Source organism: Muntiacus reevesi, chromosome 4, assembly GCF_963930625.1.
Source record: "Muntiacus reevesi chromosome 4, mMunRee1.1, whole genome shotgun sequence".
Lineage (NCBI taxonomy): Eukaryota > Metazoa > Chordata > Mammalia > Artiodactyla > Cervidae > Muntiacus > Muntiacus reevesi.
Genome location: NC_089252.1, coordinates 61,154,489 through 61,166,795, shown reverse-complemented (window position 1 = coordinate 61,166,795; position 12,307 = coordinate 61,154,489). Strand labels below are relative to the sequence as shown.

Sequence of the window (12,307 nt, the reverse complement as noted above, 5' to 3'; positions counted from 1 at the left end):
GCATCTCCATTTCAAGGAAAAGACTTTCTCCAAGTCTGTGAATACCTTTGACAACAACAATCATATGTGATGCCTCTTCTTAATGTGATGACATCTAACGATCCTAAAAAAAGTGCAACATTTTGTACTTTAGCGATGGACATGTGACTTTTAATTTTGATTATACACTGTGTTGGTTTAATGACTATTCTGCTACACATAAGAAGGTAAATGGGTCTAGATCTGGTGGCTTTTTACCTGACGTTTACCAAACATGGGACGAAGTCATATGGCTAACTCCTGAAAAGGGACATCTAATATCTAGTGCCCCCATATGCTTGGAACAAATACAGCCATCTCCAGAAGTTAGCCAACAACTTAATTATGATGATTGGAAACAATTGAGATTTTTGCCTCAGTAAATATGCAACGTAATCATTCCCGTGTTTTCCAATCCCAGTTCAGGCCCTCCCTTTGCCTGGCCAGGCACTAGTTGGGACTGGATACCTCAGTCACGCTGGCTTGCTCCAAATGGGACCTACTGGATATGTGGCTCTTACCTGTGGGCACGGCTTCTTCCTGGCTGGATAGGGAGATGCACCCTAGGTCTAGCTTTTACTCAGGGCTTCATATTCTCAGAGCTTCTGGGGAAGCCTGCTAATTTACCACATCTTGGAACTCACTGGGCAAGGTCTGTATTTCACTGTATGATTATTTGGCTGCAGTATTTGTTCCCTCTCTGGGAACTACAGATGTTACACTTCAAGTGGATGCTCCAACTTTACTCACCAGGCTTTACAAGATTCTCAAAAAGCTATTTCAGCTCTTAATGCTGAACAAATACAAATTAGAAACGTGGTTTTACAAAATAGATTGTCCTTATTCTGACAGCTGCACAAGGAGGAACTTGTGCCATTATTCATACCCAGTGCTGTACATATATACCTGATATGAGCACTAATTTTACTCATTTTACTAAACTCATGAACAAGATGATTGAGGCTATGGATACTCCTGAAGCTTCAATTGCCTCACTTTGGGAGATTTCCATGGTGGAAAACTATCCTAATTGTAATGATTTCGATTGCTCTGTTTTTCCTGTTTTCTCCCTCCATCTGTAACTGTGTAGCTGGATTTGTTTCTAGTTGCATGACAGCTTTTAAGTTACAAATGGTTGCTCAAACTCCTGAGACTGTGGCAGCTCTCTTCAACTGTTACTTGGGTCCCTGGATCAGAGACCTTCAATATGAGGGTTAGGAGAGTATCTTGCCTCACCAATTTAGGGAAGACACCTCTTATTAGCTTGGAATCAGTTACAGAATGAGAATGACACCCCTTTCCCTAGGCAACATAATTCTCCTAAAAGAAAAGGGGGGAATGAGAGGGTAAGGAAGGCAGGCCAAGTGTCTCCAAATGGAAGAAATAGGCTCAGACATTTTTTATCTCTTTCTTAAGTAGCAGGAGGAAACAAACAAGTGTTTGTTTCTTTCCCCCTTCTCTATATGAATGTTTAAAAAGGTTTCTTTTAAAATTCTGTGTTGCCATAAAGACACCTGGTTCCACCTGAACTTAACTGTTCTCAAACCTTGAGCTAACCAATGCTATTTTCTTATGGAAACGTTTGTCTTAAGCTATGTTAATAAACTATGTATTCACCCTACACTCTGTCTTCGAGTTGTTCCACTAAGACTCAGAACCCACTTGACAAACCAGTATGTTTTACTCATGCAAGTGTTCTCTTAAGCTATGTTAATGAGAACGTATTTGCTTGGAAACTTGCCTTTCTTCAAGATTCTTACCAATCATTTTACAGCCCGGGACAACTCTCCTTGTGCCAATGTTATCTCAAAACGCATGTTGTGGGTGAGGGCCCTGGTGCCAATCTCTGAGTTTTGAGACATTTCCCTTCTCTAATTAGCAGACTGCTAGTAGCTATATAACATCTGGCTAAAGACTAGCAGCGGGGCACTCTTTCTGCCCCCTTCTGTCAGCTTTCTCTATCTCTTTCATACTTTAATAAAACTTTATTACACAAAAAATCTGAGTGACCAAGCCTGGTCATTGGCCCCAGATTGAATTCCTCTCCTCCAGAGGCCAAGAATCCTGGTGTCTTTCATGGCTCAACAACAACCTTCAACATACTATTCATTTTGAACTCAGTTTCTGCTGGGGAGCATAGAGTAGGGTATTGTTTTTACCTACTCTGTCCCTCTTTTAGTTGGTATATTCAAACATTTACATTTCATGTAATTATTGCTGGGCTAGAGAAGCAAAAAGCAAAGGAGAAAAGGAAAGATACTCCCACTTGAATGCAGAGTTCCAAAGAATAGCAAGGAGAGATAAGAAAGCCTTCCTCAGCAATCAATGCAAAGAAATAGAGAAAAACAATAGAATGGGAAAGACTAGAGATCTCTTCAAGAAAATTAGAGATACCAGGGGAACATTTCATGCAATGATGGGCTCAATAAAGGATAGAAATGATATGGACCAACAGAAGCAGAAGATATTAAGAAGAGGTGGCAAGAATACACAGAAGAACTGTACAAAAAAGATCATCATGACCCAGATAATCACAATGGTGTGATCACTCACCTAGAGCCAGACATCCTGGAATGTGAAGTCAGGTGGGCTTTAGAAAGCATCACTATGAACAAAACTAGTGGAGGTGATGGAATTCCAGTTGAGCTATTTCAAATCCTGAAAGATGATGCTGTGAAAGCGCTTCACTCAACATGCCAGTAAATTTGGAAAACTCAGCAGTGGCCACAGGACTGGAAAAGGTCAGTTTTCATTCCAATCCCTAAGAAAGGCAATCCCAAAGAATGCTCAAACACAACTGCACTCATCTCACACGCTAGTGAAGTAATGCTCAAAATTCTCCAAGCCAGGCTTCAGCAAAACGTGAACCAAGAACTTCCAGATGTTCAAGCTGGTTTTAGAAAAGGCAGAGGAACCAGAGATCAAATTGCCAACATCCGCTGGATCATCGAAAAAGAAAGAGAGTTCCAGAAAAACATCTATTTCTGCTTTATTGACTATGCCAAAGCCTTTGACTGTGTGGATCACAATAAACCTGTGGAAAATTCTGAAGGAGATGGGAATACCAGACCACCTGACCTGCCTCTTGAGAAACCTATATGCAGGTCAGGAAGCAACAGTTAGAACTGGACATGGGCCAACGGACTGGTTCCAAATAGCAAAAGGAGTATGTCAAGGCTGTATATTGTCACCCTGTTTATTTAACTTATATGCAGGGTACATCATGAGAAACGTTGGGCTGGAAGCAGCACAAGCTGGAATCAAGATTGCCGGGAGAAATATCAATAACCTCAGATATGCAGATGACACCACCCTTATGGCAGAAAGTGAAGAGGAACTAAAAAGCCTCTTGATGAAAGTGAAAGAGGAGAGTGAAGAAGTTGGCTTAAAGCTCAACACTCAGAAAACTAAGATCATGGCATCTGGTCCCATCACTTCATGGCAAATAGATGGGGAAACAGTGGGAGCAGTGTCAGACTTTATTTTTGGGGGCTCCAAAATCACTGCAGATGGTGATTGCAGCCATGAAATTAAAAGACGCTTACTCCTTGGCAGGAAAGTTATGACCAACCTAGACAGCATATTAAAAAGCAGAGACATTACTTTGCCAACAAAGGTTCATCTAGTCAAGGCTATGGTTTTTTCAGTGGTCATGTATGGATGTGAGAGTTGGACTGTGAAGAAAGCTGAGCGCCAAAGGATTGATGCTTTTGCACTGTGGTGTTGGAGAAGACTCTTGAGAGTCCCTTGGACTGCAAGGAGATCCAACCAATCCATCCTAAAGGAGATCAGTCCTGGGTGTTCATTGGAAGGACTGATGGTGAAGCTGAAACTCCAATACTTTGGCCACCTCATGCGAAGAGTTGATTCATTGGAAAAGACCCTGATGCTGGGAGGGATTGGGGGCAGGAGGAGAAGGGGACGACAGAGGATAAGATAGCTAGATGGCATCACCAACTCGATGGACATGAGTTTGAGTAAGCTCCAGGAGTTGGTGATGGACAGGGAGGCCTGGCGTGCTGCGATTCATGGGGTCGCAGAGTGGGACACACCTGAGCAACTGAACTGAACTGAATTGAGAACTTCAGTGGGATTTGTTTTTTCTATTGTATTCCTTTGGGTTACTTGTACCGTTTTTAGAACTCCATTTTATCAATAGTGGTTTTGTATCTGTTTCTGTAGCTATTTAGTTCTTGTATTATATTATGTATATGTAAGCTTTCGTAGTCCTCTGGTGTCAAAATTTCACCAGTTCCAGTGAAGTGCAAAAAACTTTACTCCTTTAAGATCCTGTATTATTAGTTGTTCAGTTGCTAAGTCATGTCCGAATATTTGCAACCCCTAAACTGCAGCAAAGCAGGCTTCCCTGTCCTTCACTGTCTCCTGGCGTTTGCTCAAACCCATGTCCATTGAATCAGTGATGCTATCTAACCATCTCATCCCCTTCTGTCCCTTTCTCCTCTTGTCCTCAATCTTTCCCAGCATCAGGATCTTTTCCAACGAGTTGGTTCTACCCATAAGGTGACCAAATTATTGGAGCTTCAGCTTCAGCCTCAGTCCTTCCAGTGAATGTTCAGCACTAATTTCCTTTAGGATGGACTGGTTGGATCTTCTTGCTGTCCAAAGGAAGCTCAGGAGTCTTCTCCAGCACAGTTCAAAAGCATCAGTTCTTCAGCACTCAGCCTTCTTTATGGCCCAATTCTCACAACCATATGTTACTGGAAAAACTACAGCTTTGACCATACAGACTTCTGTCAACAGAAGTCTTTTTAATACACTTTTAAATACACTTTTTCACAGCTTTTTCTTCCAAGGAGCAAGTGTCTTTTAATTTCATGGCTGCAGTCACCGTCCACAGTGACTTTGGAGCCCAAGAAAATAAAATCTGTCACTGCTTCCATTTTCACCCCTTCTATTTGCCATGAAGTGATGGGGTCAGATGCCATAATCTTTTTGAATGTTGAGTTTTAAGACAGCTTTTTCACTCTCTTCTTTCACCTTCAAGAGACTCTTTAGTTTCTCACTTTCTGCCATTAGGGTGGTGTCACCTACATATCTGAGATTGCTGGTATTTTTCCCAGCAATCTTGACTCCAGCTTGTGAATCATCCAGCCCAGCATTTTGCATGATGTACTCTGCATATAAGTTAAATAAGCAGGGTGACAATATACAGCCTTGATGTATTTCTTTCCCAATTTGGAACCAGGTCATTGTTCCATGTCTGATTCTAACTGTTGCTGCTTGTCCTGCAAACAGATTTCCCAGGAGACAGGTAAGGTGGTCTGCTATCCGCATCTAAGAATTTTCCACAGTTTATTGTGATCCATATAGTCAAAAGTTCATTAGTGTAGTCCATGAAGCAGATTTTTTTTGGAATTCCCTTGCTTTTTCTATGATCCAACGGATGCTGGCAATTTGATCTCTGGTTCCTATGCCTTTTCTTAATACAGCTTGTAGATTTGGAAGTTCTTGGTTCACATACTATTGAAGCCTAACTTGAAAATTTTTGAGCATTATCTTGCTAGAATGTGAAATGAGTGCAATTGTATGGTAGTTACTATCAGACAATGTTATAGTTTTGCCTCAGTGAAATACAATTTACAAAACTTAAGAAAAAATTCCACTGTATTAACTAATATATTTAGTCTTTGTATTGTTCAATCTCCTTTCCTAATGCTTCAAGTTTCCTCTTTTCATCATTTCCTTTCCAATTCAAGAACCTCCTTCAGGTCTTTTACTTTTTTTTAAATAAGGCAGATCTACTAAAGACAAATCCTTCTAGTTTTCCTTTGTCTGAGAATGTCTTGATATCCAACCCCTTTATTCCTGAAGAGTATTTTCACTGCATATCAAATTCTGAATTACAGTTCTTTGTTTTCAGCACTTGGAAATGTGATGCCCCTTCTTTCTGGCCTCTGTGGTTTCTGGTAAGAAACTTGCTATGATTCAAATTGCTTTTCTGTTATAGGTAAAGTGTTATTTTTTTCTTTTTGCTTTCAAGATTTTTCACCATTAGTTTTCAGAAATTTACTTATGATGTATCTTGGCAAGATATTTTTGGGGGTTAGCTCAGCTTCTTGAATTTGTAGGTTTATGTCTTTCACCAATTTTTTTTTTACCATTATTTGTTCAAATAACTTTTCAACCCACCCTCTTTCTTCTCACCCTCTAGGACACAGATGAAATAAATATTAGATCATTTGTTATACTACCACAAATCCGTGGGGCTCTATTTACTTTTTTTTCCAACCTATTATTCTCTGCTGGTTAATTTCTATTGCTTTACCTTTACTTTCACTGATCCTTTCAGTATTGTTTCCACTCTGCTGTTGAGTTCATCTAGTGAGCTTACTATTTCCTTTATTGTATTGTTCAGTTTTAAAATTTCCATTTGATTTTTTATATTTTGTACTTCTTTGCTGAGACTTTAGTTTTGTTTCAAGCATTTTCATAAACTTTCATTAAAGTATTTTTATCATGCCTGCTTTAATCCTTTGTCAGATAATTCCCATCTTTGTATCAAGACAATTGTCTTGTCTTACTCAAGTTAAGATAGTCCTGATTTTTGGTATCAGTGGTTTTCATTTGTACCCTGGACATTTTTGTGTGTGTGTGTGTTTTTTTTTTTTTTTTTTGGACATTTTTGATTACTACATTATGTGACTGGGATCCTACTTAAATCTGTTTTACAGGTGCCTCTGACATCAGCACAGAAAGGCAGACCTCACTCCATTTCTGCCAAGTCGGGGTGAAAGTCCACCACCCTGGCTCCGAGAGTATAATAATGATTAATTTTATGTTTCAATTTGATTAGGCTACAGAATGCCTAGATAGCTTAAGACTATTTTTGGATGTCTGTGTTTCCAGAAGCAATTACTAGCACTTGAATTGGTGGGCTGAAAAAAGCTAACAGTCCTCCCCAAAGTGGGTGGATATCATCCAATCTATTAAGAGCCTGAACAGAACAAAAGTTCAAGCCTGAATGCTTGAGTTTAAGACACCAATCTTCTCCTGCCCTTAGTGTTTCTGGTCAATCTCTTCTTTCCACCTCCCTCTAGTTTCTCAGGAGAACCCTAATACCAAGTGCCAGTTTGGGGGTGGGGGAGAATGCCTTGCAATTGTTCCCTACCATTACTTTCAAAAACACTATAGAGGAAAGGTCTCCTTACCACTGGGTGATCATGACAATCCCAGCTCCTCTTAGCCTTTTCCGAAATCATATCAGGAAGACTATCATGGACGTCTAGGATCCCCACTTAACCTGTGCTGAGGGGGATAAGGGCCCACTTTCTTCCACCATGTTTGGCTGCAGTAAAGCTGTTACTGTCTGTAAGTTTTCTGTCGTGCTAAGTTGCTTCTTTCTTGGTCTTTATTTATTTTCCCCCAAAGTCCATATGTTGAAGCCCCCAATGTGGCTATACTGGGAGATGGGGTTTCTAAGGAATAATTAAAGTTAATGAGGTCATAATATTGGGCTTTGATTCAATAGGACTAATGTCCTTAAATAAAGCACACCAGAGAACTAGCACTTTCCCCACCCAGACCCCTCCCTATGTACACACACCAAAAAATGACCATGTAAATATATAGTGAGGAGGCCATCTACATACCAGGAAGAGAGCCCTCACTGGAAACCACAAGTCAGCAAGACCCTTGATCTTGTACTTCTAACCTCCGGAGCTGTAAGAAAACAAATTCCTGCTGTTTAAGCCACCCAGTCTGTGGTACTTATGACAGTCCTAGCAAACTAATACAGGTTGCCTTGGCTCAAACTTCCCCATGGGGTTGCAATCAAACTGTCAGCCAGGATCATCCCAAGGATCAACTCCACGCTCACTAACATGGTATTGGCAGGATTCAGTTTCTTGTGGGATGCTGGACCAAGGACCTGTATTTCACTAGCTATTGCTAGGAGGCCTCTCTCAGTTCCATGGCACAGGGGTCTCTCCACAGGGCAGCTAACAATATGGTAGCTGGTTTCCATCAGAGCAAGGAACTGAAGGAGCAAGGGAATAAGAGAATGCGAGAGCAAGTGTCTGCTCAAGATGGAAGCCAGGCTTTTACTTAAACCTAATCTCAGCAGTGACATCCCATCACCTTTTCTTTTCATTAGAAATGTCACTAAATCTAGCCCACACCCAAGGAGAGATTTTAAAAGGACCTGAATATACGAGGTAGGTATTATTGGAGGCCATCTTAGAGGCTCCCTACAAGGTCTCAATGGCCAAATTTGGGACAATTTGAGCAGCATAATAAATGATGACACTAATGGATTAAAATTGATAGAATAAAAATCCATAAATCCATAGTTATATAAAACAATTGAATAAATAAACACAAATCTTCAACACATGATGAGGTTATGTCCTGATAAACCCATCATAAGTTGCAATTATATTTAATACACCTAACTTACTGGACATCACAGTTCAGCCAAGCCTATCTTAAATGTGCTCAGAACACAGTAATCTAAAGTTGGAAAAAGTCATCTAACACAAAACCTATAATAAACTACTGAATATCTCATGTATTTTATTGAATACTGTACTTAAAGATCCAGAATGGATGTATGGAATGGTTGCCAGTGTACTGGTTGTTTACCTTTCCCACTGTGTGGCTGACAGCTTCACTGTCACTCCCCAGCATCACAAGACTATCATACTACTTATCGCCAGCTCAGGAAATGATCAAAGTTCAAAATTCCATGTACAGTTTGTCCTCAACTTTTGCTTTTGCAAAGCACAAAATTATAAATTGAATCACTGTAAGTCAGGGACTGTCTGTAAATAAATAGAGAGGAAAGGACACAGCTATTCCTTACAGTAGAATTACATTTAACAATGGTAGAAAGAAAATTACCATTAGGTATATACCACATTAATAAATGCTGTGAGCAAGAATAGAATCTAAAATTACAGGATGAAATTCTGATTTTAAAAAATAAGGTAAATGCAAAGTTTTAAATTTGCTCCCCACAGGCTACTTATTAATTTATAAAGAAAAATTTTAAGTTTATAGTACAGAAATCTGATAAATAACCAGGCTTAACCAGTAATGACATCAATTTCATATACCTGTAATATGCTGCACCAAGAAAGATACAACATCACTTCTGTAATATGTCTTGCCAAAAATGCATAACCTTAATTTCATCAACCAGAAAACCCAAACTGAGGGACATCTTACAAAATAGTATTCCAATACTCTTCAAGTGTCAAGGGCATCAAAGACAAAGAAAAACTAAAGAATTGTCTAAGATTGCAGGTGGCTAAGATGACAGGAAAAACAAACACATGGGATCCTAAATCGGATCTTGACCAGAAAAAGGACAGTTTGGATAGTGAAATTTAAACGAAGTCTGTAAATTAGAAAATAGTATTGTATAGGTGTTAATTTTCTCAATTAATTAGTTATGTAATATGCAAACATTAAAAGCTGGATGAAAGGTACACAAGAACTCTGTGCATTGCTGTTATTATATTTCAAACAGTTTTGCCTGCCTGCTAAGATGCTTCAGTTGTGTCCGACTTTTTGTGACCCTATGGGCCATAGACTGACAGGCTCCTCTCCATGGGATTCTCCAGGCAAGGATACTGGAGTGGGATGCCATTTCCTTCTCCAGGGGAATCTTCCTGACCTAGGGATTGAATGCGTATGTCTTACATCTCCTGGATTGGGAGGCAGGTTCTTTACTACTAGTGCCACCTGGAAAGTCCATGTGTAATTTAACCACTAGCAATAACTCCTCTAGTCCTCTTCAGCACTAGGCAACTACCAATATATTTTGTCTCAATACAGTTGCCTATTCTGAACACTTTCTATAAATGGAACCATATGGAAATGGAAGTTTTTTGTAACCAGCTTCTTTCATTTAGCATGTTTTCAAGGTTCATCCCATTATATGCTGAATTGTGCCCCCCAAAAGGTGCTGATGTTCTAATAATGCCAGTACCTATGAAAAGTGCCTTTATTTGAAATTTGGATCTTTGCAGATGTCAAGTAAAGATGAGGTCATTAGGTGTGGTGAGTCCTAATCCAATTATTGAGTCCTTATAAAAAGGGGCAATTTGGACACAGAGGTAAGACACACACAAGAGGAAAAGATGTTGAACTTTTTTATGTGCTTTATTGACCATTTCTCTATCTTCTTCGAAGAAATTTCTACCTAAATCATTTCCCTATTTTAATCAGTTTATATTTTTTATTGAGTTGCAAGAGTTTATATATACTGAATGCATGCACGCACACTGTTGTATCCAACTCTTTGCGATCCCATTGACTGTACCCAGCCAGGTTCCTCTGTTCATGGGATTTCCCCAGACAAGAATGCTGTTGTAAGTTGCCATTTCTCCGTCTAGGGGATCTTCCCGATCCAGGGATTGAACCTGCATCTCCTGCATTGCAGGTGATTCTTTACTGCTTGAGCCATCTGGGCAAGAATTCTGGATACTGAATCTTTATCAAATACATGATATGCAAGTATTTTCTCCCATTCTGTGGGCTGTCTTCTTGCTTTCTTGATGGTGCTATTTAAAGCACAAGAGTTTTACAAAGTTATATCTGGTTTCCAATACTTCTGTACATCTAAAATTACTTCAACATAAAAAAACTAAAAATCTATGTAAGAAGTTTGGAAGACTGTGCTCTAGACTACCAAAAGGAAGAAGAAATGGAATTTTTCCTTTGCTATTAAATACAATTCTGTTTCTTTTCCTTTTTTCCCCCAGATTATACAAGTGATGCAAATTCTCTGGAAATTAACATTAGTAAACTCACCATCCAGAGATAATTCTCCCTGTCACTGAGGGTTATATTCTCACACAAACATATAAATATTCATAAAAATTGAGGAGCACTTGTTCTTTGCAGGCAGAAGTATTGTGATGCCATGTGACACCAAGGAGAGGTAGTGGTGGCTTGAATTGACTCTATAGGTGAGTGATGGCTGTACTTTAGGAGAAAAAGAAAGTTTTATAGAGGGCAACCAGAAGTAAAGGAACGTCAAGGGAGCAGTGAGTAAAGTCTTGATACTAAGCCAGACTGGATGACGTTGGATTTTGAAGGGCTTTACACTGCAATGGATGTGATCCATGCAGGCCACGGGGCATCCTTAAGGACTTCTGGACAAAGACGGCGGCAGACAATGTAAATGTCTGTGATACACTTCATATTCTGAGTACTCACATATAAATGACCATACGTCCTGGTTGGTCACAGCCTCAGTTACACCTTTGATCTTCTAGTTGTACCCCCTCTTTCACTCTCAAAATGCCTAAGTTTGGGGGATAAATATCATCATCTACATACACACACATAAAATATTCTATTTTAATTCACTAAAAAAAAAAAAAATGTACATTGGCTGTGAGGCAGGAGGTAGATAGGCCCAGGCGATTGGAGATTCATTCCCTATACACTGAAAAACTCCAAGATGAGAACAAGACAATTAGGGGGTGGAAGTTGGGCCTTTACAGTATAATCCATCTTGGCTAAAAGATGCATGTGCACACATGGGTGGATCCTGAGATATACCAAATATGGGTTGTGAAACAGGAGAATCAAAATGATTGGCCAAAGGAAACCCAAAAGAAATGCCCCATAAAAGTAATTTTAACTACCTTGAGGGTGTGACTCAGTCACTCACTCTCAGTCTGCCTGTCTGTCTATCCACAGTTCTGTATTTTTCTTCGTCCTATTAAACCCTTTATTTGCGTCACTACTTTCCTTCTTTGGGGCAATTCTTCTCTGTAAAGCCAAAGACCCAGGGCCTTTGTCACTGATCACATGTCTAGTGGTTAGGATTTGGTGCTTTCACTGCCAGGGCCCTGCCTCAGCCCAGGGAACACACGCCCCGCTCCAAGCCCTATTGCTGGCACCCTAGATGAGCTGCAACCCATTAAACTGACTTTACGACACACATTAACTGCTCCTAATCCCAAAACTCTGACCAAGATGCCTGTCAGGTTTTAAGGAGGAAAAAGACACAGTTTAAGTTTGGATATGCACACTTTTGAGGTCGTGGTTCTCAACCTTGGCTATCCATCAAAATAGACTGAAACATTACTGAAAATGCACAACTCCAAGCCCACTGCGTATAAAGCTCTATTACATGTATTTCTATGGAAAAAACTGTAACATATTTGACAAATAACGAAGGAAAGGGTATGAATACTTACAGACTTAAGTTAAAAGCAGAACAACCAAGAACCACTTTGTACAAGAATAAGTGACAGCCTGGGATGGAACACAGGCGGAAGCTAAAAGGGCACGACCCGGGCACGTCCTGTGT

The 12,307-nt window shown here is 39.8% G+C and overlaps 1 protein-coding gene across 1 annotated transcript in view; it reads right to left on the bottom strand.

Moving 5' to 3' along the window:
• URGCP (upregulator of cell proliferation) overlaps positions 1-8,794 on the bottom strand; it is a 113,251-nt gene extending 104,457 nt beyond the window's left edge. The window contains exons 1-2 of the mRNA XM_065932884.1: positions 8,620-8,794; positions 7,629-7,698 (exon numbers count right to left, since the gene is read on the bottom strand). The gene's annotated coding sequence lies outside the window, so the exon portion shown is untranslated. The remainder of the gene's footprint in view (positions 1-7,628; positions 7,699-8,619) is intronic.
• Positions 8,795-12,307: the final 3,513 nt, after the last annotated feature.